General features: G+C 35.2%; 1 protein-coding gene across 1 annotated transcript in view; it reads right to left on the bottom strand.

Annotated features, from left to right (window-relative positions):
• The window catches only part of FUT9 (fucosyltransferase 9 (alpha (1,3) fucosyltransferase)), a 149,356-nt gene that overhangs the window by 61,597 nt on the left and 60,182 nt on the right, over positions 1-27,577 (bottom strand). Inside the window, exon 2 of the mRNA XM_004673708.1 lies at positions 10,630-10,718. The gene's annotated coding sequence lies outside the window, so the exon portion shown is untranslated. The remainder of the gene's footprint in view (positions 1-10,629; positions 10,719-27,577) is intronic.

Below are 27,577 nucleotides of genomic sequence, written 5' to 3'. Positions count from 1 at the left end.
TCAAAGCTATTTTTGAATGAAATACAAGCAAGGAAAAGAATAAAGCTATGTTTAGGAGGATGGGGGGGCGAAATGATACCAAAAAAAAAAAAAAAACCACAGATCACTACATACTTTAGATAAGAATACATTTAGAGAAAAGCATCTCTATAAATTAAAAGCTCTAATACAAAGGCATTATTTATTTTACCAAAACGTAAAATCTAATAATTTTTGAGACAGTGAAGTAGGAATTAAATTTTCTTTGACAACTTTATTAACTTACATAAAATATACTTACTTAGTTACAATACTAAGTACTCTTTGAAGAGTACTAACTTTTCACATGTATTCCACTGTTCTTGCCATTCTTAATTCTAATGGCATAATGACCCCACTGATGAAGTGATAAATGCAACTGAAATGCAATGGCTTAGTGACTAGAACAAAAGTAACCATTTGTTTGAAGACTGAGCTGAATAAAAGATGATCTGTACCAGGAGACCAAGTACCCAGAAATTATACAGAGATATACATCTCTGGAAGTCATATAGATAAGGAAGCTGAATGGAACTATATTGAGAAGCCTTGAACATCATGCCTTCTCCAGATTTTGTCACTGGTGCCAGAAGCTACAGCTGGAAGAGTCCTCTCCTCTTCAGTAAGAGGACACAGAAAGGGAAGCTTCTACACAAATGCTACCTCACCATAGTGTTTCACACCCCACCCTTTACATCAACTGAATTTTATTATTGTATGGAGATAAATAAATCATGAAAATTAATCATATTGCAATTGCATGCAATTGATTTGCACCATAAGTGGAACCTGGGCCCTCCCTCGTGAATCAGCAGGTTAAAGCACAGCACTGTGAAACTGTCCACAGCCACTGCAGCATGAGTTCAATACCGACCAGGGAGGTGACCCACATGGTGTGACAGAACCCTCCTGACCCACTGGATGCTCCTCAGCAGTCAATCTGCCTGTTCTGCTCTCTACTCCGTCTCTTGTGAATACTCTCAAGCCCTCCCCCGCCCCCCACCTCTGGCTGTACTCTGGTTCTTGTATGCATAAATAAATAAATCTTTAAAAAAAAAAAAGGTGGAACCTTTACATGTAGATGGAAGTTAAGTAACATTGAGATCCAAACTGCATATTATAGATACTGACATAGTACTTATCAATCTCTCCATTATTTTCTCCATGAAATTTTTTTCATGTGATTGTTTCAAATGTAGCTTGAGACTAAAATGTCCCTATGCTCTAGTAAATGCTTGCTTTTTTTGTGCTTTTGATAAGTGACTGCCAGAACAAGTTTTAAACCTGCTTACTTAAGAACTCTCCTGCCTCACCCACACCTCCCCTTAGTTTATTTCAGAAAAATTTGCCTGTGTTTCCCACTGTTTCTGGTGAATCCTCTCATCACCCCCACCCTGCACCTCTGTCCTACACCCGCGTTCTTCTATGTATACATAAATAAATGTCTTTAAAAAATAAATAAACCTGCTTAGTTAATCATTGACAGTTGTAGGAACCATCTAGCACTGTGCAACTGATTTACTCACTAATGTCCATGCACTTTGGTGAATACACATGTGCAAGTGAACTAATTAGTAACAATTCTAACTTATAAAAGTCAATGACATTCTCGCCTATGAAACAGTATTTCTGTAAGTGACATCAATACACTTATTCTTCTAAAAGTTTGCCAGCTAGTGAATTCCTCTCACCCTATATCCTATATAGGATCCTTTGTCATCTGTTCTCCAAGAGCCTCTGCCCGTCCAGTATAGTTCCCCATTTCTTAAGTTAGCAATACATTTAGATTTGCGGCTTTTTTGTTTATCAATATTAGCTCTTGAATAATCTAGAAGTCAATCTTCTGTGCAGCAGTTTTTGTAAGAATACATGTTGTCAGAGCCTTTGTCTGGATAGTTTAATTTCTGGAATTTGCCCAAATGAAACACTGCATTATCTTTGCTATACATTTCTTTCATTTAGTTATTATACAAATAAGTCTTATTTCTATTTCCATTGTTCATTCACTGAAAGAAAAGTTTAGAAAGTTCTAAGCATTTTTTGTAGTCCCACACCTAATATTTCCAAATATTTAAAGGTTAACAGCCCAAAGTGGCCCTTGAATCCTACTTACATTGCAAAAGAATGTGATCTAAATTAGGGCAAATAATTTATATAAGCTAAAGTGTTGTTTATTATAGGGAAAACTAACAACGGAACTGACAATACTAAACCAAAACAAACCCTAGAAAAATGACTGTGGGGCTAAGGGCACTAGACTAAGATGGTGGGAGTGTGAGCGAAAGGGATGGAGGGCCCAATCTCTGATGGTAAAGGACTATGGATAACTTCATGGTAGGTGTGGTACAATGACATGTATCTGAGGAAGTGAGACCTAGACTTCTAAATGATGTTCTGTTGTGAACAGATGTCATGCAACAAAAAAAAATAAGCAAATAAAACTTAAGAACATTCAACTGTCCAAGGTAAGAAAACTGTCCAATAGATATTATAAAGTCGTCTATAAATTAATGGCTAATTAAATTGTCCATGATTTGGAACTGAGTACAAATTCAAAACAAAAAAATAATTATTATGTCAAGGAAGATTATATGTGTGCAAAGATTAGAAATAAAAAAAGCATGAAAAGTACTATGTGAATTTCTGGGGTGGATAGATTCTGTCTGAAATAGATTTTTATTGAATTTTTAAAATACTGCTTTGTTTACAAAATAACAAAAAGTAACCTAAATGTAAATTGTTTGTGGCTGTGTTTGAAGTGCCTAACCTACTATACCATACTGGATAGAAATTCCAATGTCTCTCCAAATTTCTGAGAATTCTATGTGTCCCATAGTTTCCAAAATACTTAGTGCTCTGAAATTCCGACATTGAAGATTTCAAAATTCCACTCATGTAATATCTACGTAAGTGTTCTGCTTCCTGTGCTTTGATCTGGATGTCTGATGCAGTCTCTTTTTTCTCCAGAATCTTTTACTCAAGGCATACTTAACAGCTGTGCCTGAAGTCTTAGATAGAGAGGTGTTTTATCACAACAAAATATACAAGTCAGTATTGAGCACAAACCACTGATACCCTAAATTTTTTTTTGCTTTTTAGCACATAATTCATCTTCTCATCCTTGAGGATTCACTGCTAAATTTTCCTCACTTTGGCTTTCTTTTCTTCTTCGTCTTCTTCTTCTTTTTTTTTTTTTTAAGATTTATTTATTTATTCATATGGAACCAGGGTACAGGCCAGAGATGTGGAAGGTGAGAGGATTCACCAGAGACAGAGAGGGGAGCAGAAGTACACTGCTGAGGGGAGCAGCGGGTGGGTCAGGAGAGGTCTGCCTCACCATGTGGTCTCCTCCGGGGCAGGTGGGAATCAAACTCATGTGGAAGTGGCTTTAGCTTCTTAGTGCTGTGCTTTAACCTGCTGCGCCACAAGGGAGGGCCCTTCTTCTTTTTTTTTTTAAGATTTATTTATTTATGCATACAACAACTGGGGTACAGGCCAGAGGCTTGGGGGTAAGAGGATTTATCAGAGAGAGTGGGGAGCAGAACAGGTAGATGTACTGAAACACACTGCTGAAGGGAGCAGTGAGTGTGTGGGGAGGTGGTGGTGGTGGTCAGGAGAGGTCTGCCATGGCATGGGACTCACCTTACTGGCTGGAGAGCAAACTCATATGCAGTGGCTGCAGATAGCTTCAGAGAGCTGTACTTTAACTGGTCACACCACCAGGGAAGGCTCACATTTACTTGGTTTTAAATGACATTAACACAAAGTCACAAATTTTACAGTAACATCCTACTGTGTTTCAAGTACATAAACAATGTGACTTTGAAAGGAGTTTTGAGACATAAAAAGAAAAATTGGCTTTTAAAATGAAAAAAATAATGCAGAGTTGAAAATAACTAAAACATGTCAAAAGTTCTACAAAATGACCACCTTTTTTTTTTTTTTTACAGAGATAGCTAGAACTCTAAAGGGTGAATGTGCATAGTTTTAAGTAAAAGTTTAGGGTAGTTTTTATCACTTCTACTTATTCAGTGCACTTACTAACATAAATATTCACACCACAGTGTTTTTCCTAGAGGAGATGGTTCACTGTGAAGTGTTTTCTCTTTATAGTGTAGCTGTAGGGAAATCTTACTCTCTAAAAATAAAAATTTAAGACCAATTTGAAAATAATGTATCCAGACATCTTTTTTTCTGACTAATTCTTTCCCCTGAGCATGTAACTACTTAGATATGCATAGTCAAAAATAAAGATATAGCATTAAAGGGAAAAGAATAAAAAATAGCTATTACTATACGCAGAGTTTTCCACTGACATTAATTTTAACCGTATTATTGAGATACAAGTAAACTGGCAATTTCTGAATAGCTAATAAAAGTCAGTAACTTCTTCTGGGCCCAGAGGGTAAAAGTATCGTATCTTCAGTCTTCTCCCAAATTGCTCAAGTTCATGGAGATTACCCATCAGCAGTTATATGCCTTAATTTCCTTAAACTAATTTTCCATGTTTGGATAAAACATCACCCAACGGTATAGAAGGCCTCAGGGAATTACAGTAGAAGAACCTGTTGTCTCTCTTTCCATCAACCCATCCATCTCCATCCACCTCCATCTACCCATGTGCCATGTGTCCATCCTTCCATCTATATCCTGCCTCCACATCTTTAAGGAAGCGTAGCTTTTGTGACATCTAGTCACCTTCAACTGCACATACAATCATTATCCCAAATACCGGGCCACTGGAATTTCTTGCACTTGTGGTCCCACCCATGCTGGGAATTACCTAACCACTTAAGTCTAGTTTCCTGTGATGAAAACTGTGCTCAATAACATTCTCTTTAGAAATTTAATAAATTTTAAGTGCCTATTTTTTAATCAGGTACAGTAGGAAGCCTTATTAGTATAAAAAACTTCTTGAACAATAGCAACAAAACCCATAAAAATGAAATAGTCTTTTAGTCAGGTGGAACAGGGTTTAAATTAGGAATAGAGTTAGTTCTAAGCATTCAAATATGGTAGAGATGTACATTTGGAATCTTCTTTTCAATGCATACTAATGCATACTTATGAATTGTAACAACTATCTAATAAGATTAAAACACCAAATGGACGAGATTGATTTTGCATTTCTATCCCATACATAATACACTATTATTTGAAGGTATAGGATACATTTTTCTATTGGTGTATCTTCTTTTATTGTTTATCATCCTCTATATAGTCAAGATTTTCAAATAGCCTAATAAAGTATCTTCAAATTGCCTAATAAAATAAGTTCCCCTTGAAGTCAGCACTGTGACTGGAAAGCAATAGGGAGAAAATTTAATTTATTGACATTGAAAGTTTGCTATATATTTTCTCTATGTTAAAACTGCCTATGGATTATGAGATCACTCTTAGAAAAATTGCAGCAGATAGGGAGGATGAAGCAAGTATTTAAGGAAAGGATCACAGTGTCCAAGGATAGACATGCTTTGCTTTGTAAAACAAATATATCCCTTCTGAAATACTGATGTAAACTTAACAAAATTGTACAGAAAAGATTATTTAAGAAAAGACATACAAATGTCTTTTTCAGAAAAATCATTTTATTACAAAAGAATCATTTGCAGTTTATGCATTTTGTGATTTTTTTTTATTCTTGTAATTTGATTTCCTTAAAGTGAAAGTATACTTGTGTCTAGTAATGTAAATAAATTAGAAATGGTGATGCCTAGCTGAGTAATGGTGTGAATATAACTATGCCTTTAAGCACCTTAAAAGTGTTGCAAATTTTGGCTTTGTAATATCATGTTATTGTATTAGACAAGGTAAGACATCCTTAACCATCTAAATTTTGAAAAGAACTAGATTTATTTAATGCTTTACTGAATTGTTTGATATCTCAGCTTATAGTCATTTATATAATAAAAACTAAAGGCAGTCATAATGATGTCAAACTGTTCTACCTACAGGATATTGTTGCCAGAGAATGTGGAAACAATGACTATCCCATAAAAGGATTTAAAATGAACCTTAATTTGGATGGTGTTAGTAGTAAGAATTGTTTAAAATGAAAGATATGATAAAAATCTTACATTTGGGCCCTCCGTGGTGGCACAGTGGGTTAAAGCACAGCACTGAGAAGCTAAAGCCACTTCCGCATGAGTTCAATCCCCGCCTGCCCCAGAGGAGATCCACATAGCAGGCAGACCTCTCCTTACCCGCCTGCTGCTCCCCTCAGCAGTGTACTTGGTCGATCTGCCTGTTCTGCTCCCCTCTCTGTCTCTGGTGAATCCTCTCACCCTCCACATCTCTTGGCCTGTACCCCAGTTCCATACGAATAAATAAATAAATCTTTAAAAAAAATCTTACATTTATCAAAATTTAAGTTCATTAAATAACAATTTTATAGCCAATAAAGAGCAAATTTAATGACTTAAATTTTTTTCAATAATATAATAGCTTATTTTTACATCATTTTGTGCCTTTTTCCATCTCAGTTGTAATCCCTGTGGGTTTCCCATCACCAAATCACCCGTGTGCTGTCACCATAGTCCAGTGCATTTCCTACCCACCCCCATTTTTGATCCCATTCCCCACTCCACCCCCTGTAAAATGTCTCTGGTATATAGTTCCTCATTCTTCTTCTTTTTCTTCTTCTTCTTATTATTTTAATTATTATTATTATTATTTTCTCCCCTCATATGACTTAAATTTTAAAAAGGGAAAATATGCTCAAACTGGAGTAGAAGGATTAGATTTCATAGAATGATCCTCCTCAGAATGGATTTAACATTGATATAATATTAAAAACTCATTCATTTATAAAGATTTATCCTACAATAATTTGTAATTGCAGAGATATCTCCTCACCCATCTGGTCACCAAGCTCCTCACCCACTGGTAATAATCATGATGCATTTATCAAAACTAAGAAAATGGGTAAAGTAACTATTACACTACAAGCTTTATTTATATTTCATCAGTTTTCTCACTAATGTCCTTTTTCTACTTTAGTATGGAATCCAGGACACCATACTGCATTAAGTCAGATGCCTCTTTCATTTCTGAGGCTGTGTTTCCAATCTTATCTTTCATGATTTTGGAGCTTTTGAAAAACACTGGTGAGGAATTTTATAGTACATCCCTTAATTTGGCTTTACTTCATGCTTTCTTAAGATTAGAGTGAGGTTCTTGGTTTTGGAGAGAAATATAGAAGCGAGACATTCTTATCACATCAGGTACATGGTATCAGGTATTAATGGAGCTAAGTGTAGAAAATTTACGATGGAGGCATTACATGACCAGAAACTGGAGGAGAGGTTGAAATGATTAACACAGTTGTTAAGCCAGCTATAGACATGAAAAATCCTTTGGTGCTAACTGCTATAATAAGTATCAGACTAGCGGCACAGACCAGAGGTGGAGATTTGGATATTTACAGCCATTGTAGTCCTTCAAATCTATCTTATCACACCTAGAAGTTACCGAACAGCAGTCAACAACTCCAGAAAGGAATGAACCCTCCCAAAGAGAGGAACTCTATTAGTGCAATTTCTGCCCTGACAAAAGGCAGCTCTCTTCACACCTGTGTCTCTGCAGGCATCCCTTTGTTAAACCTACCATTTCCAAACACAGTTCTCATTCCAAGATTGTCTGCCTGTGACTATGCAGGTGTTTCTTTTCACAAACCTGTCTCTTTCAGGAGCAGCTCTTTTCTGTCTGCTTGTGTTGTGTCTATGCAAGGATTTTGTCCCTTTCTTTTCCCTTTTATTGTAAGAAGTAACCCTGCTCTCTTACATATAACTAAACATCTCTGACACATGGGGAGACTTGGCTTGTGCTGCTGCAAGTGGAGCTCTGGTGAAACTTTCCTCAGAGGCAACCCAAGGAGACCCTTTTCTTCCCAACACCTCTCCTAAGCAACATCAAACATAACTTACCTTGAGGATGGTAACTTGGACATGAAATAGGGAAGAGTCACATTTCTCTATGGAATATTTATCTTTGTTCTCCATATACATACTTTTCCAGTTACAAAATCCAACCTACAGCCAAGTGGTGAAGTATTAAGCTTTAACGTCAGGAGGTAGGTGAGGTATCTAAATATATTATTTCGAATTTTTCTGTATGGAAGATTCCCACTTCTGTCATTTACCTATTTATTTGACCATTTATTTATATCAGTGTGGATTCACTGGTATTGATTTTATTCATTAGGCTTCATTAATATTATCATTATTTTGTTACTTCAGCTTTGATCATAGAAACTCATTCTGATTGATTTCTGTATCATTCTGACATGTCTCAATTTTTCTTTACAACTTTTTTCACTTTCTGATACTATAAGATGCTTCAGGCTCATCTTGTATTTTTCCTACCCTAACTCTAGAATCAGTATTTTTTTTTTTTAAAGATTTTTTATTTGTACATACATAACTGGGGTACAGGCCAGAGGCTCAGGAGCAGTGAGAGGCTTCACCAGAGACAGAGTGGGGAGCAGAACAGGCAGATCGAGAAGTACACTGCTGAGGGGAGTAGCGGGCGGGTCAGGAGGTCTGCCACACCATGTGGTCACCTCCAGGGAAGGTGGAAATCGAACTCTTGCGGAAGTGGCTTTAGCTTCTTTGTGCAGTGCTTTAACCCGCTGCGCCACCAGGGAGGGCCAGAATCAGCATTTTTTTTTTAATGAAAATCTTATTTATTTAATTTATTTATTGAGAATAGAATCTTGAAAGTAAAATCTGGGCATGAGATGGGCTTATTGCTACTTCTAGGACCATCAAGTAGGTAGAACAAATGAATATTATGTGAATATGCACATAAATCTATATTTATCTCTAATGCTACAAGTTTAATATTAGCCCTCTCTTTTGCTTATTTGTAACTTCTGACAATAAGAAACTTACCTTCAGTGATCAACTACTTGTTTAGTTATGTGCCATTCTACTACATACAAGTTTCAGAATGATTGGCTTGTCCTCTGTTAGAAAAACAAATCAAATACAATATCTGTGTATAGTTACTTTTCTGCATTGTATTATTGTTTTTAGACTTTGTCCTGTCAACACACTGTTTTTTACATGGAGAGCCACACGTAAAAATAGAGTGAGACCTATATTTAAAATATAGAATGTAAAATGCCATCAAATCTTTACATTCACCACATTTGAATGACAATTTTGAGTACATAAAGTTAAATAAAATATATATTTAAACCCCTTTTTTACCTGATTTTTAAAAGTGTGACCACACTTTATATCTTAATAGGTAGCACTTCTTTATAACCATATACTGTATATCAAACTATTTTAAAAATACAAAGCATTCAAGGTTTGAAAAGGAATGCTAATAACCTACCCAGTGACCTCTAATCCCCACAAATTCAATCAGGCACACCTTATTCTCCTGCGTTCCTGAAATATCAAATCTCAAAAAGTTCCAAGTGACTTTTAATAAATAGATTTTATATCTTCCCATAGGAGATTGAGCAAGGAAAGAACTGGGAAAGTGGAGAGTAAAGCTTTAGATGGCTGTTGTAAATCTGACAGTATCAGATGATGTTAAAAAATAGTATCTTTTGATGCTCTAAATATGCCATAAATCTTAAGAACATTTCTGATTACTTATGGGCTCCAGTTTGGGGAATTTTTCTTCTTAGGTAAAAGAGATTCCTTGGTCCACTTTCCTTCCCATTGCAATGAGTTAGTATTGCTTAGTACTTCCTTCCTCAAACACTACATAGCGGCCCTCCCTGGTGGAACAACGGGTAAAAGTACAGCCTGAGAAGTTAAAGCTACTTCCCCAAGAGTTCGATCACCGCCTGTTCCGGAGGTGATCCACATGGCGTGGCAGACCTCTCCAGATACGCCCGCTACTCCCCCTCAGCAGTGTACTTCGTGGATTTGCCTGTTCTGCTCCCAACCTTGTGTCTGGTGAATCTTCTCACTGCCCCTCCACCTCTGGCCTGTATCCCAGCTCTGTATGCATAAATAAATAAATTAAAAAAACAAAAACAAAAAACGACATAGCATCCTAGCCTTTCTTTCTTTTAGCCTTTCTTCCTTTCTTCTTATGAACAAAGAAGTATTGGCTCCTTTTCTTTTTAAAGAAACGTGTGTGTGTTTGTGTGTGTATATATATATATATATATATATATATATATATATAATTGATTTAGAATAGTTATTATTTTGTAAAAATTAAAATCATTTTTCAAAAGATAACTACTAAAATAGAAATTGACTTCATTCTGAAATATCATACATTACATTTTTAAAGATACATTTTGAGGAATTTGAGTAATGTAGCACAAAATTTACATGCCCATTTTTTTTTTTAGAAATCCAAATAATAATATAGCAATCTTAAAGACAGTAATTATAATACTTACAAAAATATACCTGAATACCATGGGTGTATTCTATTATGATGGACAAGCAATTTTTAACTTTGATATAATGTTAAATCTAAAGTTATAAGAACTTCTGTTCATAGATATATATAATTTTCTAAAACTATTTTATGAGTTTTTGTTTGTAATTTTCTGAAACTAAGTTATCTGTAAGTTCTAACTGAACAGATTTCTGTCACAAGCATGCTAGCATGGGATAGTAAGTACATACTTACAATATAGAGAACATATCACAGGAAGCTCATTGACAGTTGCTAAACAGTTCCAATGTATTATGAAATTCTTGAGTTATTAGTTTTTAAATCTGTTGGGAAAGAAAAAAAGGAATGTTATTTAAATGTTCTGGGTATACTATATGTGATGCTAAGCAGTCAAAAGAAAATTTAAAGAAGTCACATATCTAGCAATTAGATCTTTCTGTTTGTAACATTGTGTCCTTTGCTAGGAGAAATTTGTGATTTCTTTTAATTTTTTGGAAAAGTGCTGTCAAACTACTTGTCATTTCAATATACATAGGATATACTGCTTAAAAGAATGAATGTCATAATTGAAACTAAGCATATTTCAGTCTTCTCCTTATTCTTTTTTTTAAGGGAGGGAACTTTGGTTCATAGCACTGTCTATGATTAAGGGAATAGGTTCTCACTTCCTCACATCTGCATCACTACAACACACCCAGCACCAGCATACCCATATTCCTTATCACATGCTACTGGCTCCCTGCTTTTATTATGAATTCCTCCTGCTCCTTAGCAGCCTCAATTCTACAGTCAAATTTCTATGCTTTGTTAGTTTTGTTTGTTCATTTGTTTTGTTTCTCTGTATCCCAATTATATATGGTACCTGTCTTTCTTCTTCTGGCTTATTTTACTTAGTATAATCTCCTAAAGTGCTGTCCATGTTGTTGCAGATGGCAAGAGTTCATATTATTTCGTAACTGAATAATATTCCTTCTTCTCTATGTTCCAAATCTTAATCCACTCATCTGTTATTGGACACTTAGATGGTTTTTATAACTTGGCTATTGTAAACAGTGCTGCCGTGAACATAGAAGTGCATATATCCCTTTGAATCAGTACTATTGCTTTTTTTTTAGATAAATGGAAAGGGGTAGAATTGCAGGATCATATGGTATATATTTTAAATTTTCGGAAACCTCCATAGTGCTTTCTGTAAGGTTGGAACTGTTTACAATACCACCCAACAGTGTGGTTTCCCATGATTCCGACCCCTTGCCAACATTTGTTGTTTTTTTTTTTTTATGTCACTCTCATGGGAGTGAAGTATTAATTACATCACTGCATTTTTGAATTGCATTTCCCTGATAAGTGATGCTGACATTTTTTCATGTAGTTGTACACCACATGTCTGTATTCTTTGGAGAAGTGCTATTTAGTTCTTCTGTTCGTTTTTTGATTGATATCTTTGTTCTTATTTAATTGTCTGAATTCTTTGTAGCTCTTCAATATTAGCCCTATGTGAGATTTGACGTGAAAATATTTTCTCCTGTTCTGTGGCGTATCTTTTTCAATTTCACTGTACAGAACCTTTTTAGTTTGATGTAATCCCTTGTTCATTTTGTTATTATTTTTCTTGCCTTTGGAGTCAAGTCCCTAAAGACATTCCTGATGCCAATGTCATGCGTATATATTTTTCTATCTCTTTTATGGTTTATGTTCATACATCTCAGTCTTTAATCTATTTTCATTTAATGTTTTTCCTATATTGTTCTATGTGTCTGCTTCTATTCTAATACCATATTGTTTTGATTATTATGGCCTTATAAATTAGGGTGAAGTCTGGGATCATGATACCTCAGTTCTTCTTTTTGTTTAAAATTGCTTTAACTATTTGTGGTCTTTCATGGCCTCATAGAATTTCAGTAATGTTTGCTCTATTTCCATGAACTCCACTGGAATTTTGATAAAGATTGTACTAAACCTATAAATTGCTTTGGGTAAGATGGAGATTTTGATAATGATAATTATTTCAGTCCATGAACATAGAATATCTTCTCATTTCCTTGTTTCTCCTTCTGCTTCTTTTGGCAATGTCTTATTTTCATTGAATAAGACTTTCAACTCATTTGTTAAATTTATTCCTAGATATTTAATACTTTTCCATGTTATTGTAAATGGTATTGTTTTACTGGTTTCTGCCTTTTTTACTTCATAAAATGCAACATACTTTTGTATATTATTTTGTAGCCTGCTGCATTATTGTACTGATTTATTATTCCTAATAGTATTTTTAGTTGAGGCTTTAGAGTTGTTGTTATTGGTGGTGGTGGTGTGTGTGTGTGTGTGTAAAATCTTGTTATCAGAAAATACTGAAAATTTTACTTCTTTTACAATTTGAATTCCCTTAAATATCTTTCTCTCACATAATAACTCCAATAGGACTTCCAACACCAAGAAATAAGATAAAAAACCCCTCCCCCCACCCCAATTATCTAACCCCACACCTTAAGAAACTAGGAAAAGGAAGAACAGGCAAATCCAAAGGCCAGCAGAAGGAAGGAAAAATAAAAATTAGAGAAGAAATAAATTAAATAGAAACCAAAAAGTCAGATCAAAAAACCTGACCAATGAAACCAAAAGTTGGTTCTCTGAAAAATACAACAAAATAGGTAAACCTTTACCTAGACTCAGAAATGAAATGGGAGAAGTTACAATACATACCTTAGAAATACAAAGCACCATAACAGATTACAACAAATTGGAAAAATCTTCCAAAGAGTAAATTGGCAAGAAATAGACAACTTAAACAGACTACTTATAAGCAAGGGAATGTAACAGTAATCAAAAGTCTCCCCAAAACTATAGCCCAGGACAAGGTGAGCTAGTAAGTTCAACCACACTTTCAGAGCAGAACTAGTATTGATCCTTCTCAAACTCTTACACAAAATTGAGGATAAAAGAATGCCCCAAACACAGTCTATGAGGCCAACATAATTATTAACAAAACCAAACAAGGCTAGCACAAAAATTGAAACTATAAACTAATATCCCTCCTTATGAACACAGATGCAAAAATCCTCAACAAAATCTGAGCAAATCAAATTCAACGATACTTGCTAAAAGATTACTGTGATAAATCTTCCTAATACAGGGCGACTGGTAACATCAAGGGAATCTTCTATAGAGTTGAGTAAAACTTCCAAAGGGGAAATATTGAGAGATATGCTTCATGTAATTTTTTAAAATGATTGCTGAACCAATTGAATAAAAGCAGCATACGTGATTAAGGAAAACACTATACAGTTCTTGTATGTATAAGAATAAAGGAAATGACTAAGTGGACCTTTTATTCATTTTATAAAGAGAAAAACAGTGGAGGACTCTGCATTATGTTGTTAGAAACATCTCAGATATATTCAAAATTGAATTCCATTAATATGAGTAAGTTCTTTCATTCAATTCACCAGCTATGATTGAAGGACATTGGATTTTGAACAAATAAAGACAGTTACTTTATGCAGTTTATAGTAATAAATGAGATTTTCTGCCAGAAAAGGTCATCAAGCCAATTCCTGTAGCTGCACTTTCAAAAGAATTTTATGACTGGGTCTTTAAGCTTTCCTTAATTCAACATACATTTTCAACATACATTTTTCTAAATGCATTCTGTGTAACAGCTGCTAGGTAGTATAGTTAAAAGGGTAGCTAAAACAGACTCTTGCCCTTGAAGGGCACATAGTCTACAGGAGGAAAGGAAGAAAGAGAAATGAAATTTGTACAAAAATGTCTGGTTAGGGGCACGAATTTAGCAGCATTCAATTTCACTTGGGGGAAGCTTAATAGAATAGTCTGTGCAAAGTGAATGTGGAATGACAACTAGGTAGAGCAGACTGAGCAAAGATAAGGAGGACAGAGATAATATGGTTTGGGACTAAAAAGCAATTTGACTTTAGTGGTGCAGAGAGATAGGCAGTGTAATGAAAGTACATGCAGGAGGCAGGGCAGGTCCATGGTGGCTGGCCATTTGAAGGCCCTTTGGTTATGTGGAGCTTGAACCTCATTAACACGAATAATAATATCACCTAGTAATTAAAAAGATCTAACTATATACCAAAATCACCTTTAAGGGATTTTTAAACACAGTGTCATTTAATCCCATCAACAAGACCATCAGATTTGCTTCCTGGTTCAGAGAAGAGGCATATGAGGCACAGAGAGGTAATTTGTCTAAGTTTATCCAGCTTATAAATGGGATAGCTGGACTAGAATACAGAACTATTGATCCCAGATCTTCACTTCTGGTTACACAAATCTGCCTCAGGCAATCAACTTGGAAAGATCTAGCTGCAATGAATTACTTCTGTATAACATACATGGAAAAGGAAGTACTTTTCTATCATAGTGCAGAATGTTGGTTTGCCCTTTATACTAAGTAGAAATGAAAACATGACTCCTGAGCTAAAAAGCCAGGTGAACAGGAAAGAGTAGGTAAAGGGAAAATATGTGTGATTCTTGAGCATTTTACTGGTGATAGCTGGTATAAAGGTCATCTTTGATCCACATCTTAGCAGAAGCTGGGCAAAGAAGTTGGCTATGGGAGAAGGTGTGATTTATGTTTATTTCTATAACTCCTTGGTTGCTTTAACTGTCTCGATTCTTTCACGGGTTGTGTATTCATTTTTTTCCCTTAGCCCTAATGTATTTGCCTTGGATAATGTGTCCTGGCCCTTATTTCTAATGGAACATGACACGGATCCTTGTGAACAGGAGAGAACAGGGTAAGGACTCATGAAGAGAGCTACCCTGGCTACTGCAGATTATTCTTCCTGCTGAGTTGTGGTAGCAGACAGGGAGTTAGTTCCATTAGGATTGGATCAATGTTATCAATATATATAAAATATATTTATGCTCACACTACAGGTTGGCAATTTTTATGATAACAGATATTTGAAATTGATTTTTTTCATAGTTATACATATATTTTATCATTTGAGATATTTTTCAACACATTTTTTGAGGGAGGGAGTATTGCTTTGTATTCTTAATACTTGCAGAACCCTTCAGGTCAAACTATTGAGCTTCTCCCTCCTGGGATTTATGTCGGTACAGGAAAAAGTCCTTGTTCTCTCTGGAGCTTCCATTTTACTCACAGATTTGGGGGGGTGGAAGAAATTTATTCTAAAACAAATATATATCATAAATAAAATATAGAAAGTACATATATTTTTAACCAAACATGTATTGAATCTCTACTATGGCAACTGAATTTCTAGTTACTGGGATTATGGCAATTATATTCATGGTAATTTCATGATGGCTAGTAAGAAAATAACATAATTTTAACACATATTTGGAGAATATTTTTATAGCTTATACATATGTACCTTCCGAAGCAGAAGAAAATCATGAATGTTTTGGTTTAGGAAAGTGGCTGCCACACTTATATATTTAAGAACCAGATGGTAAATATTTTAGGCATTGTAGGCCAAAAGCAAAGTCAATAGATACTTATCTATTATGTGGCTTCTATTACAACTAATTAGCCCCTCTGATGTTGGATGAAAGTCAATGGACCATAGATGACCACCATCTGGTTTACACTATAGTGAATCTTTTTTCTTGTATTTCACTGAAATATGGGTCTAAAAATGGTCTTATTTTTTTCTATCTTTAGGTTGAATAATAGATTCAAGGTATTATTACTTCATTTCTCTATACCTAAAGAGGTATTGGGATAATTAATCCAATGTAATGCTAAACTCTGATAGCTGATGTGACAGGCCTGGGAGAGACAGGCTAGTTAATTCAGGATTTCTGGTGGTCAGGATGGGTGTTGGCCTGGCCTCTGGTGGTTGTCCCCAAGAAGCAAGTACACTGATTGCTTATTCATATGGTATTTTGATTACTGAAATTATGTGTTATAAATCATCCTTGGAAGAAGTATCTGAATATAGGAGGTAGGATGTAAAGTCAAGATAAAGATTATATAATACTTCAACCCATCCTCAGTCATACTCATCCAGAGATGCCTGACTGGGACCAAAGATGAGGAACAGGCCAGGGACAGCTGGTGACATTATGTCTTTTTTTGTCCATGTAATTAACAACAAAAGACTGGGTAGTTCCTTTATAAAGCACCTGCTCTGAGAATATTTAATGATATTGAGACAGTGAAATATGATAATAGAGGGTCCTTGATAATTTGTTTTTTTCCAGGCACCCTCACACCAACCTCATTCTTCTGACAACATTGAGAAGGCATTGAGAATATAAAGGAAGGAAGGCAGGAAGGGAGGGAATCCACTCTTACCATAACTTTTAGACTTGTGAGTTTTCTGATATAAAAAATTTGAATAAATGTCTTATTTCTCCTAGATAGTAAACATTTAAGGGAACTATGCAGTCCTAATCCATGTTAATATGGAAAAAATTGAAGCAAGGAACAAAGCCAATATTCATATAATTTGATTCAAAGAAAATATCTAAATATTTACTGTAAAAGGGTATATATTCAAAGGAAAGAAGATACATAACCTAAGTTTTCTGCATAATTATCTCTTCATTGATCCACTTTTGTGAGTGGTTGGGGAGGTAGATGTTCAATACTGGATTTCCTGAAAATAAAGAGCTGGAAGATGTAAAGCTGATGTCAGGGATACTGATTATTCTAATTCTGTTCATTATTCATACCTTTGTGCTACAAATGCCTTCTTTAAAATGCAAATGATCCCTAGTGTTATCCTGATTTCATGTAAATTGATTTAATCAAATGGATTTGCTAGTTCTTCTAACACTTAGGTAATAGTAGCCCTCACTAAAGACCTGAATTTTGTCCCCAAAGATTTATTTAATACCCAGTACCTATGAATGGGATTTTTTTTTTTTTTTGGTAAATAGATTCTGCAGATATAATGATGTTATGACTAGGTCACACTGGACTAGGATGTACCCTAAATCCAGTGATTGGTGTTATAAATAGAGACAGAAATGCATGAGGAAGGAGATCATGCGAAGACAGAGACAGAGACTGGAATTATGCTGCTCCACATCAAGGATTGCTGGAAATAACCAGGAATTTAAAGTGGCAAAGAATGGAGGAAGCCTGATCCTGTTAACTCCCAGTCTCTGAAATGTGAGGGAATGAATAAAAAGGCAATGAGTTTGTAGTAATTTCTTATTACAGTCCTAGAAAGTGAATACATACCTCACAGGCATAGTTTAATTTGGGTAAAGAGAGTATTTGAGATAATGCAGTGATACTGCAGTGATGAGTTTTTTTAGTAACAAGAAAGCAATGTAAGAATTCAGTTCAGGGTCTCCTTGGTAGTCCCCGAGGTTAGTCTCAGTGCTATCTAGCTATCACCAACCCCTGGAATGAGTGCAATCCCTAGCCAGGGATTAACACAAAAGTTGTTGCAGACCTCTCTGGCCTAACCTGCTGCTCCCATCAGCAGTGTATTTCAGTCAGTCTTGTATGCATAAATTAATCAATCTTAAAAATATATATATATACATAGAACCTTAGGTATGTCTATATGTATGTACTTTTACCATCACTGACCTTAAAAATTCCCTAACTAATGTAACACGATAATATTTTTGAATTTCTGCCTTCTTCCCTAGCCACCATTCAAGTATTTAGGTCACTCTTTGTTCTCAACCTCTGCTGATGTTGCAGGAATGAAAGCAGGTAGTCTACATGACTCCTGATTGTGTTTTGTTCAACAGCCTGAGGTCTAAGAGAAGAAAGAAGAAACTAGAGTCTGCCTATTATTTGACATTGTTCATTATGTTCTAGTTATTCTGACCTTTTTTCAGTTCTTCAAATCGCTTACCCATTTCAATAGGCAATTTCTGTAGGTTAGTGTGGACAAGAGAAGTTTAAGCTATTCTCTAGTGTAATATGGTAGATGATTCCCCTTCAAATTATTGAGTCATTTGTTCTCCTACAGCATTATTTCATGCCTATGTCAAGATATTTTTCATACTTTTCCTTGTATAATAAGTGAGTGAAAATTCTGGTTGTCCATCATTAAGTATGCTATATTTTTGGAAACTAGCAAAGCACCAAATATTGAATTTGTTCAATATGTTTGTGTATCTTTCTAATGCAAAACAATAACTCCTTTGTGGACATTTTATAATGAGATGATAACAAATGAAAGATGTGTTCAACCTCTCATGCACCTAATAACATTAACACATTTTCCTAATTTTCCGTGGGAATGTTATTTTCTATGTAAATGTGTAAAATGATTAAAAAGATCACTTTTCCTCTTTGGTACCGTATTACAAATGAGTTGATTCAATTTTCACTCAACTTTAGCATTTGCAGAATGAACAAATACAAAGAGTTATTGGTATTCCATTTACCTTTCTATTGCAGATGCATAGAAATCTCTAGGGCTAGCTTAGAGTTCAATTGATAAAGATTGCACATGCAATATAAGGATATTTTGTTCACCTTCCATTGAATTTTTTATTCTGTACTAGATGCTCATTACTTAACGAGTGTACAGGAACACTAGATATTTTATTAGTGAATATCTCCTTATAAGAACTGACTTTTGGAAAAAAATGAATCCAAATCTATCAAAAGGCAAGCATAAGACAAAGACATTTTATTCTCCAAATATGTGACAAAAGTTATTAGTATTAGACTGAAAGCCAATGTAAATTTTTATACCAGGAACATTGCAGTTTCTTGCATTATATGATCTTTACATTATTTTAAAGGAAGCATTCCAAGTATTAGGGCTATGAATGGGAACACTGGCAACTGGTGTCTGAAGAGTATAGTGAAACACTATTTCTGACATTTAAAAAAAGAGGCAAAAAGTGCAATATAAAAGGAAGAATTGAGAAACAAATGCAGTATGTGTAGTTTTAGCTTTAAAAGTATGAACTATCTTTCTGTAATAAATCCTAGTCACATATACCATATGTGCATATAGGTGCAAAATAGTAATTGAAACACAGAGATGGACTGGCTTGTCTATTCTCATGAATACTGTTAGTTATTTTTAGTGATTTGCATCCCAGAATAAGTCTAGAGAAAATGACAATCTTGATACACCACTCTACTTTCTAAGTTAGTATATTAGAAACTGTGACTTACTCATGGGATTGACCATATTTATTGAATAACTGTCATATATAAAGCTCTGAGAATCTAGGAGTTAAAGGAAACAGATATTCTTCAGAGACAAGACAGACAAGAGGCAATCTGGCATATTTTGGTTAAGTACTAGATAAGGAATTGAAGTTTCTTGGGGACATAATGGAAGTATATGCAATTGAATCTCAGGCAAGGGCTTCACAGGTGATGTAATACCTCATCTGAATCACCTGGTTTTAAACGAGGTTATTTGAAATAACTTTTTAGATGTTCTGTGATTAAGATGAATGTATGTGAGAAGGATGTCTGAAAAGTTTGTTGAATTTTTAGCTGACAAACATTTCCTACCAAAAATACTAGTAATTGGATCAAGGTCAGACTGCAGTCAGCCTCTGGTTTCTGTTATTGAAAGTTTGTATCATTTTTTTTTTAAAGATTTATTTATCCATACAGAACTGGGGTACAGGCCAGAGATGCGGAGGGTGAGAGGATTCACCAGAGACAGAGTGGGGTGCAGAACAGGCAGATCGACGAAGTACACTGCTGAGGGGAGCAGCGGGCGGGTCAGGAGAGGTCTGCCACGCCATGTGGTCTCCTCCGGGGCAGGCGGGAATCGAACTCATTCGGAAGTGGCTTAAGCTTCTTTGTGCAGTGCTTTAACCCGCTGCGCCACCAGGGAGGGCCAGTTTGTATCATTTTTAATACATGACTTAATGACATGTTTTGTTTTGTTTTGTTTTGTTTTGTTTTGTTTTAAAGACATTTTAAAGTTTGGGAATAGTTCTAACTGCTCCAGAGCTCCACTTACAAATCTGAATTTCACAATCTAGAAAACTAAGTTGAAGCTCACAATGGATTTTAATAGCAGGATTATGCTGAAAAGTCCTAAGGAAGTAAAGAAATAGAACAACCTAGCTTAATAGTCTACAGGTGAAAAAGATCAAGCATTTGACTAAATGAAAGGCTGTCATGGACGACAGTAATGGCAAAGTTGCCTGGAACGTTAGTGGTATCTTTAATTTCAAGAACTACAGATTGCACAGGAAAGGCAGTGACTTTTACTGAAACGGACCTGCTCTACATCTCCAGTATACAAAAGATGTCATGGCCTATTATCTCTCCCCTAACTATTTTACTTAGTAATTCATTCAATCGTGTACCAATTTTTTTTTAAAGCTATTTTCATGTGATATGTAGGTTGTAGGGCAAATGAATTAGTCTGTGGCGATCACCTGCGACCTTGATCATGTTAATGCAGAAGGTACTTGGGGGTGTGGGCGTAAGGCACGTGTGCCTTACTGTAAACACCTGAGTGTACAAGCACATACAAGTGTGCCCACCTGAGCCTAAAGGCTGGGCTAGAAGACAAAGCAGCAGCAGAGGAAGAGCCACGTGACTACGGAAGCGAGCCCACGAGGCAACACAAGCAAGAACTGCAGAGCGAGCCCAGAGAAGTATAAAGATTCAAGGGGGGCGGGGGGGGGGGTTTAGAAAGCTGTGTGCCTGCCTGCCTGCCTGCCTGCTTCTCTGCTTCCCTCCCAGTTCCTCCTACTGTGCCAAGGAGGTCTGCCAGCTTCCCAGGGTTCTTCTGCCTCCTGCCAGAGTTGTATCTCCAGAACCTCAGGATACCTCTGCCTTACCAGCCTGCAAGTTTGCCACTACAAGGTACTTTACAACCAGTTTTTTGGGAGAAAAAATCTTGATTTAAATGCCTCCACTAAGGCCATTTCAAGCAAAGCATGGGTAGATGAGTGGCACATAATGAAATATCTGTCTAAAGCATTACAAAGGTGCCCGAAACTAGTAATGAAAAGGAGTATGTACCTTATTACTCAGTACATATTGGTTAAGTATATGCACTCGGCACTGAACTTCACCCTCTAATTTTATGGTTTGGCCTTGGACGTTCTGAACAAATCACTTATCTCAATGAGTTTTATTTTCTCTCTGAGTTTTATTTTCATCATCTGTCAGGGGAGGAGGGAAGTCATTTGTTCTGTAAATATCTGTCGGAAATATACTATGTGACATACATTTTGCTATGCACTAGGGATTTGCAATGAATAAATGAAGTAAAAGTGTGTACTCTCATTTAGTCTATAAACTAGAAGGGCAAGTTGGACAACATAGAAACAAATGTATTGTGCCAAATGTAGTATATGTAAGTGGATTTTAGATGTTTAAAAATGTTCACGTTGAAAGAAAGGGGGGGCAGGGAAGGAAGGTGGAGATGTTAGGAAAGAAGGGAAACTGTACATGAGATTAGAAGGTTTCAGGGAGTGTTTGGGATAGATGAGGTAAATTATTATAATCATTGCCAGCTCTTAATCATTGAGTTCCTAGTCAAAGGTTATGAGCAGAGGAATGTCTGCTTAATACTTAAAATATCATTCTGCTATTTTGAATATAGTCCACAGGGTATAGAATAAAACTGAAAGATGAATTTGGAAACTAGTACAATAACTTAGGTAGGGTATCCTAGGAACAGTTTCAGAATAATGATTGGGGTGGTGATGTGGTGAAATTCTAGCTAACTTGAAGGCAAAGCAATATTGATTTGATGAATAAATGGAAAAATGAGCGACAGATAAGAGAAAGAGGAATCAAGGGTGCCACTGTATTCAGGCAAACATTTAAACATTTTAGCCTCTGCAATAGGTTATAGTTGCCATTTACTGATTTCACCCTGGCTTAAGCATACGATATTTCATTTTATACATAATAAATGTGATCTATATCTTAGATTTCCACGTAGCAACACTGTGGAGGTAGTTTGATATATGATTCACAGTTTCAGGGCTTGAGTCCAAGTCAGATAAATGTTAGGAGTAATTAAAATATAGATAACCTCATCCAGTGCATATAATGTCACACGTTATTCTAAGCCCATTTACACGTATTAACTCATTTAATGCTCCAACAATTCTCTGGCATAGGTGCTTTTATAACCCAGATTTTTATAGATGAGGTACAGAAAATGAAAGAATAGATCATTAGCCTGAGGTTACATATCCAACAAAGTAGTTACACTGGAATTCAAAGTCAGACAGTTTAGTTAAAAGGCCACAATGCTTAATATAAAATTGATGAAATCACCAATAGAAAACTGTAAGAGGCTGAAGCAGACTAACATTTGGAGGCTATGAAGATCAGAACTAGCAAAGAAGAACTGAAGGTGTTGCAAGTGATAAATAAGGAAAACCAGTAATGTGTGGTATCTTGGAAGGCAATGAAGAAAAGGTTTGCCTTTGTAAAAAGCGGGAGCAACTTTGTCAAATGCTGTTGATAATTCGTATAAAATGAGAACTCAAACTTTGCCTGGATTTATCAATGTAGCAGTTGGCACTAGACAAAACTGCAGAAAATGGTAGGTTAAGCCTGGACATTTTTTGTTCAAAGACAGAAAGGAAAGGAATCAGTCAAACAGTGTTGACACCTTTTTAGAAGATTTTTCTGTAAAAAGGATCAGAGAAATGATATGTGAGTTGCAGGAAAACAAACGAAAGAATAATAAATGGTCTTTGCAATCATTAAATGATATTTGTGATTGGTGGAGCCAACTCTAAATAATAGTAAATACCAATTCTTATGTGCTCTTTAATATTCATTGCATTATAACTTTTAATGAGTGTATGTGTGTGTGTTTAGAGCTAACAGACAAATTCACAAGTTATCAAGTTGTCTGACATTTTAACTAATGTATAAATGAAAATTTACCATCTATTACAAAAAGGTCCAGGGTGTCCCAAGCAAATAGCACAGTCTGAGAGAAGCATGGGGTAAAAGAAGGCACATATTTGCACCAACAAGAACAAACAATTTTACTTCTTCCTCTGACCTGGATCATTTCCCCAGAATGTTACATAAAAGAAAACTTTCCTGTTCAAGAACATTTAGGGAACTGAATGTTAAGCAATGAAAAGCTGTTTCTTTACAAAAAAATTCTCTTAGAACTTTTTCAATACATGACATGTAACAATTCTAAAGTTTGTTTGACCTTGAGATATTTGACAGAGCAGCATCACAACTGAGGAAACATTGGCTTAGAGTAGAAAGACATAAACTTTTTCAGGCTTATTAGCCTCACCAAAATCTTTTTGTTTACACTTGTCTTGCAATGCACCAAACCAGAACTTGGAGCCATTCAGATCTGGATTTTAATTCTAGCTGTGTCACTCTGTAACCTTAGGGAAATTCAACTTCTATGTCCCATATGTATTCAGTTGTAAACACTGGGATAGTAATTTATATCTTCCTCTGAAGGACTGTTACACAAATTTAGATAACGTGTACAAAGTTCTTGCAATAATTGAAGAGGTTCAATCCACAGAAGTCAGTGCTGACATTTAGCCTCTTCCTTTCACTGTGGATAAACTGGCAAAGCTGCTTTGAGAGAGCCTGGGTAAAAGAAATTACAAGATAATAGGATGGGCTGCCCCAGTCCTACCTGAATTGGTGGACAAAATAATGGGCTGATGAGCCCTGTTCATGCAGTAGGCCCCCGACATTGACTGTGAGGCACCATGATAGATAACAAGCACTAGATCCTGATTAATGATTATCTCAGTGTCTTAGAGAAAGAAAGTGGAGCCACCCACAGATACAACTGAAATGTAACCCATCTGATCATGTCCGGCCATAGCCAACGTAACCCAGAACAACCCAGAACACTGGTCTCCTTCTTGCCTAATAGACTTGCCCTTTAAATATCTCCTCCTAACTCCCTTTGTGGGGTGCCAAGTTGTATCCTCCGTTCCCAAACTGGCTCCCTTGTGCATGAGTCTCTCATAAAGCCTTGCCTACTTCAACTACATCTAGTGCTCTTGCTGAATTCTTTCCCTGGAGAGCAGAGGACCTACTTTGTAGGGTTGAAGCCCTACAACATTTCATTCCACCTGGAAAAATCTCTGGAAACAGTTTATTTCTTACTTATATATTTCACAGCAGGTTTCATGTCTTAAACATACATGATGCTATATAAACAGCTGTTAAAATTGAAAGACTGAAAATGCTGAGTCACCATTATCCCTTTATTCCCTCTTTCGGACAGTTGCTAAAATAATGAAAAAGTCACTTTTTGTGGATTTTATTCTCATCTTTGATTTTACTTCCCTGCGAAATGTGAATATTATTTAAAGTGATTATATATATATATATGTTCATAAATAATACAGACACAAAGGCATATTTCAATTCTAGTTGTAATTGCAGAGGTATTTTTCTGGTATATATCCTAATCTATTATATAAATTATTAGCTTTTCAATGCAATTTTAACAAACCTTTGCATATATATTTACATGATTTGCCACAATCAGAATGTCTCTCCCACTTCTTTGTGGAATGCTGCATTCAATCCCCATGGTTCTAAAGGGTACTATAAATTGCAATACCATCTTCTCTCATTCAGAAAGAACACCCAAACTGCATCCAGTTGTACTAATTGCTAGAAAAAACAGATGAGAACACAGAATGATCCAAAGAAAGAAAAAGATTTCAAAGGGACTACAAAAACAAAGAATCATGATAGAAAGTGACTGTCAGACTATTTACTAATTATATAAGTGCTTGATAAGTATCTTTAATCTGCAAGATATGGGCTAATTGCTGGAGATACAATGATTAACAACTGTTGTGATGTCTGACTTATGTGATGGATGTATAAACATTTTAGGAGGGCTGATAGTAAACATGCAATCTCAGAAATATATGAAATACAACTGTCCTAATACCTGACAAAGAAGGAATGGTGGGGGGTGTTAGAAGGTATGACTTTGGGTATCCTGAATAAATGATGAGACCTGTACATATGGAAAAATACTGGGTACCTAGTTATTAGCAATTCCAAAATTAATGTTCACATAGATTATACCTACTCGTGAAGCCAAAGCCATATAACCAATGGAAGAAATTATAGAATATCTTTGTAACCTTAATGTAGGGAACTACTTCCTAAATAAATCATATATAGCATAATTTAAAGGTGAAAAATAATTTTAAAACTATTAAAATTAAGAATTTCTGTCAAAGACAAAGGTAATGGAGTCAAATAGAGGGACAACCTCTAAGATTGACACCCAAAGTATGTTTAAAGTAGAAAAATAAGACCTGTGATTTCAACCTTAAAAGAAAGGGAAGACTGTAACTGCTGTACATAGTGTGAATACAACTGAAAGGAACAATGAACATGTCAAATTGCAAAATTAGAAATGTGAAAATAGTATTGGCAAGTAAACAGGATTCAGATATCTGTATGATCTCTGTAGAAAAAACTAGTATATTAAATGTATGCACACAAACTATGATTAAGAGGCCCGTCTTTCCTGGTTTGCCATGCTTCTGGCTCATGTCTTTGTTCCAAAATATTAGTAGTAACTTCTTCCACTTAAAATTATTTTTGTGTGGCTGAGTAAGGAAATGATTGTCTTATTGTTGACCCAGCAATTCTGAATTTCAAAGTGAAACATACAAATCTACAAAAGATTTTGATGAACATGTACATCAGTTTTGTTTGTGGTGGTACATCATATTGGATATAACCAATATGATCATCTCTAGCTAGGAGAATGATTAAATAACACTTAAAGAATGCAATTCAGGAAGTGCCATCAAACAGGTAAAGGCAAATACATATGTGTGTGTGAGTGGGAGCAGATTTGATTTATAACTGTACTGAAAAACTGTATTTCAGAGGCACATGATGTCTTTTTTATACTTGACTAAGATACAGGATATGTTACAGACACTCAGAATCAGCTTCACCACTGGTAGTTGAAACTGGTCTATTGAATTTTGGTAAGTCTGGCTTTAAAAAAAAAAAAAAGACAAGAGACATAAATGGCTTTTAGGAGAACTTTTTTGAGCTTTTGCAGTAATAACACTTTGGTAATGGGTTGTCTCTAGGACCACCAATGCTTGCCTGTCTGTTTATTTTTGTTATACTTGCATTTAAATAAAGCCCTTAGGTGAGAATACTCTATAGAATTCCACTCAAGTAGCCAAACTAGGGGAAGTTTTATATACATTTAGTTAATCTGGATAAATCATTTTAGTATATAAGGAACTGAATATGATAACACACTATGCATCATAACATTTTCTATGAAAATTAATTTTAAAAATGCATGCACAAAACTATATTTTTATGCACCTTAACATTCTTTGTGTAAATCCACAATACATATTGTAAATTTTGCAAGGAAATATTGATATACATATATGTACATATGTTACAGGTATGTATTTGTTTGTATATAACTAGGGATATGTAGCATATATCAAAAAGAGTAAATGTGTATGGGGAGTAGGAGGAAAGAATGGAAGTCAGTGATCAGAACCCCTCAGTGAATGGGGATCATAATGTACTGACAAGACTAAGTAATTCAACTTTCAATGTGTGGGTTTTCAAGACAATTCCTATGGGTTACAGATTGAAATCCTTTTCACTGGATGCCTAATTATGAATTTTATCCCTCTCATACTACTGATTAACACAGTCCAATTTCTATGGGGCATGCTTACAACTGTTAAATGTCTAATTTGCTATTAGTTGCTTTTATAAAAGTAATTCATTCCAAGTGGTAGTGTGATAAGATAAAATTTGCACTCTGGAAAAAATATTACCATTAAGTTCAACTAGAGTTAATTTTTTAAGAAGTTTAGTGTTAAACTTTGGGAAATTTGATATGTATTTTCCAATGCAAGGATGATTGGAACCAAAATTAATGACTGAACTGTGATACAATTATTGGTTTCAGTTTTTTTATCCAAAGATACTTTTTCTTAGAGCATTAACTCTATAACTTAACAAATACATAACACTTATGAAATACAGCAGATGGTATTTCCAGAAAATTTTAAATTTTTGACAGGCTTTCTTGGAGAATCACTCAAAAATGATTGTATATGTTAAAAGGAGATAGAAAGATGTGATCTTTTGAACAATTCAATTTTTAGTGTAATTAAATACATTGATCTCTCTTTTTAAACAGTTTCTAAATTGCTGTGTACATTTTTTGAAAGCTAAAATTAAGAAAAAGCTCAAAGACACCAATAAATTTATGTTTAATTCACAAGCACTTCCTGG

This window comes from Condylura cristata, unplaced genomic scaffold (genome assembly GCF_000260355.1).
Source record: "Condylura cristata isolate star-nosed mole 26May11 unplaced genomic scaffold, ConCri1.0 scaffold00001, whole genome shotgun sequence".
NCBI classification, from domain to species: domain Eukaryota; kingdom Metazoa; phylum Chordata; class Mammalia; order Eulipotyphla; family Talpidae; genus Condylura; species Condylura cristata.
Note: the sequence above shows the minus strand (reverse complement) of the source record. Positions and strands in the feature narration are given on the sequence as shown.